The sequence below is a fragment of the Oncorhynchus mykiss genome, unplaced genomic scaffold (genome assembly GCF_013265735.2).
Source record: "Oncorhynchus mykiss isolate Arlee unplaced genomic scaffold, USDA_OmykA_1.1 un_scaffold_397, whole genome shotgun sequence".
Lineage (NCBI taxonomy): Eukaryota > Metazoa > Chordata > Actinopteri > Salmoniformes > Salmonidae > Oncorhynchus > Oncorhynchus mykiss.
The window spans coordinates 29,121-38,645 of record NW_023493844.1 but is presented as its reverse complement, the minus strand read 5'-3'; the positions used below and the strand labels follow the sequence as shown (position 1 = coordinate 38,645).

At 38.2% G+C, this 9,525-nt stretch overlaps 1 long non-coding RNA gene across 1 annotated transcript; it reads right to left on the bottom strand.

The window, feature by feature from the left end:
• Positions 1-203: 203 nt before the first annotated feature.
• LOC118954942 lies at positions 204-876 on the bottom strand. Its single transcript, XR_005044933.1, has 2 exons — positions 731-876; positions 204-534 (listed from the first exon to the last, which is right to left on the bottom strand). It is a non-coding gene; the product is annotated as an uncharacterized LOC118954942 (long non-coding RNA).
• Positions 877-9,525: the final 8,649 nt, after the last annotated feature.

Genomic DNA, 9,525 nt, shown 5'->3' with positions numbered 1-9,525 from the left:
GTCCTGGGACATCAATGGTTACACATTGTAACTAATAGACTAGAAACAGGATTTAACTAGTTAATTAATATATACAGAAATATAATGTTAAAAAACACTACACTACACTTCCTATGCATCATGTAAATACTCTTAACACCGGTTCATCTCAATATCTAATTTCCTTCATCTGATTTGATCTGATAAACACAGGATAGGTGGAGTATTTCATCACATTACACTTCATTTCAACCAGTAGAGAATGTGAAACGTTTATGGAAAAGCTCATTATCCAAGTGTTATCAATACAAGTTCAATCTGTACTTCAATGCACATCTGTTGTGAATTATAAAAACAGAGGAAGAAAGAGGAGGAGGTGTAAAAGACAGAAAGGGAAAGAGGTAAACACATAGGAGCAGGGAAGGCAGCTAAATATTCTCTCAGTACATCACAATTACATAATAGTGTCTCTAGTCGGCCCAAAGGTTATCTTAAAAGATGGAGAGGTGGCGATGATGGGACTGGGGGTTGGCATCCTCTCACAACAAAACATATCTGCAGACGAGAGAGAGAGCATGTTTAAGCCTTGTGTTTTTATTTTTTATTCTAACATTGTTAGTCATCAATCAGGAGGTGAAATGCAAAACTGACCTGGGATCATTAACTCTGGGACTACTGCATCTATCTGTATTTCAATGTAAAGCATCTCTTTAATAATACTTCCTGTTGACCTGACCAATTGACCTCTCACCTCTGATCATGCTGTGTCCTCTATGTAGCCAGTTCAGATGGAGGAGTGGTTCACCGACACAGCTGATATAACCTAGAGGATTTAGGGAGAAGGGGAGAGAGGGATGAAGTGAAGGAGAGAGAATGTTATTGAGAAAATAAGGTAGTTAAGAACTGATTTCAACATGATATGGATATTAGCCTCAGGGGGGAAATCCAGGTGAAAAATCCAGGCTCTGAAATGGAAGAGTACTATTTATGTGATTTAACAAAAATAGACAAACAAAATAAGAGATCAAATCAAATGTATTTATATAGCCCTTCTTACATCAGCTGATATCTCAGAAACCCAGACTAAAACCCCAAACAGCAAGCAATTCAGGTGTAGAAGCACGGTGGCTAGGACAAACTCCCAAGAAATGCCAAAACCGAGGAACAAGGCTATGAGTGGTGGCCAGTCCTCTTCTGGCTGTGCCGGGTGGAGATCATAACAGAACATGGCCAAGATGTTCAAATGTTCAGAAATGACCACCATGGTCAAATAATAATCACAGAAGTTGTCGAGGGTGCAACTGGTCAGCACATCAGGATAGGCGATCATTAAGAGTATCTCTACCACTCTTGCTGTCTCTAGAGAGTTGAAAACAGCAGGTCTGGAACAGGTAGCACGACAGGTGAACAGGTCAGGGTTCCATAGCCACAGGCAGAACAGTTGAAACTGGAGCAGCAGCACGGCCAGGTGGACTGGGGGCAGCAAGGAGTCATCATGCCAGGTAGTCCTGAGGCCTGGTCCTAGGGCTCAGGTCCTCAGAGAGAGAGAAATAAAGAGAGAATTAGATAGAGCATACTTAAATTCACACAGGACACCGGATAAGACAGGAGAAGTACTCCAGATATAACAAACTGACCCTAGCCCTCCGACACACAAACTACTACAGCATAAATACCGGAGGCTGAGACAGGAGGGGTCAGGAGACACTGTGGCCCCATCCGATGATACCCCCGGACAGGACCAAACATGAAGGATATAACCCCACCCACTTTGCCAAAGCACAGCCCCCACACCACTAGAGGGATATCTTCAACCACCAACTTACCGTCCTGAGACAAGGTATAGAGAGAGTATAGCCCACAAAGTTCTCCGCCACGGCACAACCCAAAGGGGTGTGCCAACCCAGGCACGAAGATCATGTCAGTGACTCAACCCACTCAAGTGACGCACTCCTCCTGAGCCAGTGACTCAGCCCCTGTAATAGGGTTAGAGGCAGAGAATCCCAGTGGAGAGAGGGGATCCGGCCAGGCAGAGACAGCAAGGGCAGTTCGTTGATCCAGATCCTTTCTGTTCACCTTCACACTCCTGGGCCAGACTACACTCAATCATATGACCAACTGAAGAGATGAGTTTTCATTAAAGACTTAAAGGTTGAGCCGAGTCTGCGTCTCACATGGGTAGGCAGACCATTCCATAAAAATGTAGCTCTATAGGAGAAAGCCCTGCCTCCAGCTGTTTGCTTAGAAATTCTAGGGACAATTAGGAGTTGTGTTAAACTTACCACGTTGGCGACCCACTTGAATCAAAATGTAGCTAGCCGTTTTCTACAAATTGTCCTCTAACCAGGGATGTACACATTACTCCCAGATTCCGTGTGGTTTTTGAGCTGTTAGTTTTAACAGGACGTGCAACCTCATCTCCCTCCTCTCGCACAAATGATTTTAGCATGATATCGATGAGTGATGACAAATAACTGTTGCATTCCCTTGTTTAGCGACCCCTAAATTTAAATGCATCACTCCCAAATGTAGCTGACTCTTCTGCAGGTTGTCCTCTAACCAGTGAGGAAAAATATATCTCCCATTTCCATGTGTTTTTTTTGTTGTGTCAGTTTCAACAGCACGTACAACCTAATTTCCCCACAAATCGATATCAGTGATTTATTGCTACTTGTCAAAACAACAGCGTTTTTGGTGCTTGTGCAGTTTATTATAAGGAGCTTGTTTGAAAAAATACAAGGAATATGATTATTGTGGCAGATCTTTGTGTATATCGCACATGTTAGGATTTCAATTTATCCCAAACTGTTTCTGCATATTGGTTATTGATTTGGACACGTTAAAACTGTGTTTTCACATTGGGCTATCCCACCAAGCAAAATGTCATTGAAAAGATGTTGAAAATATGACTATGCAATCAAATATTTCATATTTACATTTCATGTAACATTTGGTAGTGATATTTATTCATGCAACCAACTGACAATTTTTTGGTACAATTATGTTGACATTGTTGCCCTGTTTTGGTTAATTCTCACATGTGCCAAATCAAATGTACTAGAGCATGACATTGGGGACTTGGCCCTGATCCAACAACATGCCTATTGAGTGAACCCTGAAAAGAGAGAGAAGCTCCGCAGTGAGGTGGAAAGTTACCACGGATATCGCAGGAGTTTCCTCTTGAAATCAGACATGTCCGTGGTAAGGAAAATTTGGTTGCTGAATATCTCTGGGGTCAAAAAGATTTGTGTTTTGCATTTAGCCAGTGTGTTTGGAGTTTTATCTCTTATTCTTTTCCGTATTGAAACGGCACTGTTGGTTAGGGGCTCGTGAGGAAGCATTTCACTGTTGTATTCGGCGCATGTGACTAATACAATTTGATTTGAGTTTTGTTTGGGCTCGTTCCAAGGGGATGAGAGTTCGAGAAGCTAGTGAGTTTTAGGAAGACGAGAGTTCTAGAAGCTAGTGAGTTTTAGGAAGACGAGAGTTTGAGAAACTAGTGAATTTTAGGATTCTATAGAAAGAAGAAGTAATAATAATACAATAATACAATTGTTTATTATTATTTAGGATTAGGTGTTTTTTCTTGTTTTTAATTGTTGACAGCCAGTAGACACCATGTTTATATTGGTGAAGGTGAAGCATTGTAGTTGATTATAATGTGAAATGGAAGTTGTTTTCTGTTGGCTTTGAGCAAACTTGTCCAACAAAAATATAGGATATATTTGTTGTCTTAAGGGGGAAAGTGTTCCAGGCTTTGGTTTTTCCATTTATGTTTTGAGGTTGGACTTCAGCACGTCTAGCTCTTTAGCACGTAGGACGCACTGATTGGTGTCACCTCGTTAGTCGGTATGTGTTACACCTGTGCAGGCTTGCCCATCTCATTAGTGGGAAGGTGTTTCACCTGAGCTGGTCCAGGTTCTATTTAAGAGAGTCAAGAACTTTAGTTGCTCCACCTTTTTGGTTTACTTCCTGTCTTTAAGTTTGGTGTGGGTTTTTCTTTTTGGGGGGTTGGATATTGCATTCAATTAATATTTTAATCAATGGCATTTTCTTAGGGTGCTCATTAGGCTTCTGTTTGTTGTGTACTAAATATTTCTGTTTATTTTCATTGTTTTTTTCCTGTGAAGCCATTGTGTTGCATTCATTTCTGAAATGTGCTGTACAAATAAAGCTTGATTTGATTTCAACAAATGAACCCAATGGCCGACCAATCGACAAACTCTTGATCCGAAAATCAGTATCAATACCATGTGAAAGGATTCAACTACTGCAAACTGAAACAAACAAATGGATCAAACAGATCAATCCCACTTTTCCAGCCTACTGAAGGCGTGGTGGAGTGGTAAACACCACCCCCGGCTCTACCAGGGGCTTGAGGTGGTCTCCCACAGCTCTGCTTATGTCATGTTCTGTGGCCCTGCCGTTCCATTTCTTGACTGCCCCTGTAACACAGAAAGAAACACATTTTGTCATATTATATAAAACATTCAAAGTAATGGATATGGAGCATCTATGGCCTCAGTAACACCTGGCACCTAAATGTGACTTTTGTCATCCGATCACTCTAAGCTGCATTAGGTTCAGAACAACCACGATGGGCCTTTGACAAGGTCAGGCCACCAAATATGCATAAGCAATGTAAAGAGATGTGGGGTAAAGTACATTCTACACAAATTACCTTCATAATATCAAAGAACAAATATGTGTGCCTGAGGGGAAATTAGCTTTCATATACAGCCAGAAGGGGTGAGAAATTACACCAATATCAGTGGATAATTTTCAGTAATGTAAATAAATATGGATGATGGAACAGATGAACCTTTTACTGATGTGATGAGACATAAATATTTACCATCTAAACCATGTGTGACCTCTCACCTCTCTGGCTATAGAAGTGTTCTTCCTAACCAGTCCCTCAACAGCTCTCTGACTGAGCTCCACCCTCACTGGGTCTTCAGAGGAGAGGAAGGCTGAGGAGGGATGGAAGGATGAATGGATCAGTCAGTCAATAATGTGTAGAGCTGCTGTCTGACAAAATCACATTTTTAGTAGTTCATTAAAGTAATTAAGGCTTAATGACTGCTGAATACCAACTATCAATTACTTAGATCATGTACTTTCAGGTACATCCTTGGGACGTCCCTAGCCCGTTGAAGTTGACATTTAAAATGGTTAAGGTTAGGGTTTAGGGTAGGGATGTCCCAAGGATCCCAGATAGCATTGAACATTGTGCATTCTTCTGTCTCTTTTACATAGCAGGTGATGGGTTCTGACTTCTGAACTTGAAAATATTAAATATCCTTATTATGTGAAATTGAATGAAACAATAATGTATATTGATGCTAATATGATGTACAATATTCCATGATGTTGCTATATGATAACAACAGAGTAATATATTTAATATGCCATATACTATTTTTTTAACAGTTTCACTAGTTCATTTTAATTAACTTAATCATTATGATCAGTTCACCTTCATACTGTATTGGAGCAGCAGCAGCTGACTTGATCGTTGATGATAATCATCATGTTTTGAATCTGAGAGTAAATAGATCCGATTACAACTCTAAAAATGAAGGGTTCAACTGGAGTTGTTCTCAGATCCCCTATGAACCGTAGGGTTCTTGGTCAATGAAAAACAGCCCCTAGAGGTTCTTCAAAGAACTTGTTAGAAGGTGTGTTCATCGAGGAACCTCCGTTGTTGCTGGACTTCTTCCGGGAACTTCGCAATTACAACTGAAAACGATGGTGACAAGTTTGGATGCGACAACAAGTTAAAAAGGTTAAGTTGGGTTGATGTTTGGCTCTGAATATGTCTCGAAATTATTTATATATACTAATAAAACATACTAATAATGAATAACGAAGACAATTATGGTTTTCTGTGAATATCTTCCAAACCTTACGATAGTTAATTACCGGAAATATTAGAAAGCCGGGTTTGACCGTCGGCGTTGTATGAGCTACAGTACAGCAACGTTATCTAGCTAGATAACGTTATGTCCTAACTAGGCACAACTAGGTTTGGATTATTTCCCCCGACTAAATTATTTCACATATATTGTATATCGTTTCCATAAAGCCAATCATGTCTTTACACTTCATTAACGTAAGTTTCCAATCTAGAGCAGTTCCCACTTTTGTGATAATGAACCAGCTAAGGTTAACTAACTAAGGACCGTGACCTGTCCAGACGAGATTATATAGCCTGCTACAGCATGCAATACTATTAACTCACAAGGGGGCATAAACGTTACACGTACAATACTATCCCGTTTTGGAAACGTTCATGGACAATACTATCCCATTTTGGAAACGTTACATCTACAATACTATCCCATTTTGGAAACGTCAAACCTTTTAATATGTATTTAATATACATATATTTAAATGCTTGTAATACTATTCTTTGACACATTTTCTCTTCCTTTGAAATTCTTATAGGACAGAACATGGACACAATGCAATTGTGCAATTAACAGCCAGTCGACACCATGTTTATATTGTAGTTGATTATATGAGAAATGGAAGTTGTTTTCTGTTGGTGGTGTCCAACAAAAATGTAGGATATATTTGTTGTCTTAAAGGAGAAGGTGTTACAGACTTTGGTTTTTCCATTTATGTATTGAGGTTGGACTTTAGCCCGTATAGCTCGCTAGCACGTAGGGCGCACTGATTGGTGTCACAGTTACACTATTACAATGGCTTTTCCATCTCCTTATGGTTGAATACTGCATCCAATTGTTCATATTTTAATCATTGGATTTGCCGTAGGATGCTCATTAGTTTTTCAGTTGTTAATCTCCTGTTTTTTTTATCCTCTTATGTTTGTTGTGTACTAAATATTTCTGTTTATTTTCATTGGTTTATATTTGTTTTTTCCTGTTAAGTCATTGTGTTGCATCCATGTCTGAAATGTGCTGTAAAAATAAAGCTTGATTTGATTTGAACAAATTGCAAAACTAATTAACCTCATGACTGGCAATCAACAGACTTAATTTTATTTAACCTTTATTTAACTGGGCAAGTCAGTTAAGAACACATTTTTATTTACAGTGATTGCCTAACAGGGAACAGTGGTTTAACTGCCTTGTTCTGGGGCAGAACAACATATTTTTACAAAACAAATTAACCCAATGACCAACCAATCAACAGACTTAATTTTATTTAACTTTTATCTTGGTCCATCATAGTATGAAAAACAGTATCAATTCAGTATATCTTCCACTATGTCAAAATAGTGCCTTGTATGTAAGTTTAGTATCACTTTACAACCAATTTGTTGAAAATGAACATTTCTGAAATCAACAATTTGTTAAAGGATTCGACAACTGAAAACTGAAACAAACAACTGGATCAAACAGATCAATCCCATTGGACATTACGTTTGATTCAGACCTTGCAGGGCTTAGATAAAGCCAAGACTAGTTAAACTAGGACATTTAAGTAGCTTTCCTGAACGTGGCTTAAATTTGTCTAAGTTAGTCAGAGACTGGAGTTCTGGAGTCAGGTAAGTAAGCCTAAATGAGAACACCTGGGTTAATCCTGACTAGGTTCAGTATGAATACCTGGGTTAATCCTGATTAGGTTCAGTATGAACACCTGGGTTAATCCTGATTAGGTTCAGTATGAACACCTGGGTTAATATAATAGAGACAGTAGATGTAGCTGGTCTGTCATAATATAATAGAGACAGTCGATGTATCTGGGCTGTAGTAATATAGTAGGGACAGTAGATCTAGCTTGTCTGTCATAATGTAATAGAGACAGTAGATCTAGCTGGTCTGTAATACTATAGAACGTACAGTAGATCTAGATGCTGTCATAATATGGTAGAGACAGTAGATCTAACTGGTCTGTAATAATATAATAGAGACAGTAGATCTAGCTGGTCTGTCATAATTTAATAGATACAGTCGATCCAGCTGGTCTGTCATAATATATTAGAGAAAGTAGATCTAGCTGGTCTGTCATAATATAATAGATAGAGTAGATCTTGCTGGTCTGTCATAATATAATAGATAGAGTAGATCTTGCTGGTCTGTCATAATATAATAGATAGAGTAGATCTTGCTGGTCTGTCATAATATAATAGATAGAGTAGATCTAGCTGGTCTGTCATAATATATTAGAGACAGTAGATCTAGCTGGTCTGTCATAATTTAATAGATACAGTCGATCCAGCTGGTCTGTCATAATATAATAGATAGAGTAGATCTTGCTGGTCTGTCATAATATAATAGATAGAGTAGATCTTGCTGGTCTGTCATAATATAATAGATAGAGTAGATCTTGCTGGTCTGTCATAATATAATAGATAGAGTAGATCTTGCTGGTCTGTCATAATATAATAGATAGAGTAGATCTTGCTGGTCTGTCATAATATAATAGATACAGTAGATATATTTGGTCTGTCATAATATAATAGAGACAGTAGATATAGCTGGTATGTCATAGTATAATAGAGACAGTAGATCTAGCTGGTCTGTCATAATATAGTAGAGACAGTAGATCTAGCTGGTCTGTCATAATATAGTAGAGACAGTAGATCTAGCTGGTCTATCATAATATAGTAAAGAAGGTAGATCTAGCTGGTCTGTCATAATATAGTAAAGAAGGTAGATCTAGCTGGTCTGTCATATTATAATTGCTACAGTAGATCTAGCTGGTCTGTCAGAATATAATAGATAGAGTAGATCTTGCTGGTCTGTCATAATATAATAGATAGAGTAGATCTAGCTGGTCTGTCATAATATATTAGAGACAGTAGATCTAGCTGGTCTGTCATAATTTAATAGATACAGTCGATCCAGCTGGTCTGTCATAATATAATAGATAGAGTAGATCTTGCTGGTCTGTCATAATATAATAGATAGAGTAGATCTTGCTGGTCTGTCATAATATAATAGATAGAGTAGATCTTGCTGGTCTGTCATAATATAATAGAGACAGTAGATATAGCTGGTATGTCATAGTATAATAGAGACAGTAGATCTAGCTGGTCTGTCATAATATAGTAGAGACAGTAGATCTAGCTGGTCTGTCATAATATAATAGATAGAGTAGATCTAGCTGGTCTGTCATAATATAGTAGAGACAGTAGATCTAGCTGGTCTATCATAATATAGTAAAGAAGGTAGATCTAGCTGGTCTGTCATAATATAGTAAAGAAGGTAGATCTAGCTGGTCTGTCATAATATAATTGCTACAGTAGATCTAGCTGGTCTGTCAGAATATAATAGAGACAGTAGATTTAGTTGGTCTGTCATAATATAGTAGAGACAGTAGAACTAGCTGGTCTGTCATAATATAGTAAAGTATGTAGATCTAGCTGGTCTGTCGTGATATATTAGAGACAGTAGATCTAGCTGGTCTGTCATAAGAAATAGATACAGTAGATCTAGCTGGTCTGTCATAATATAATAGAGACAGTAGATCTAGCTGGTCTGTCATAATATAGGAGATAGAATAGGTCTTGCTGGTCTGTCATAATATAATAGATACAGTAGATATATTTGGTCTTTCATAATATAATAGAGA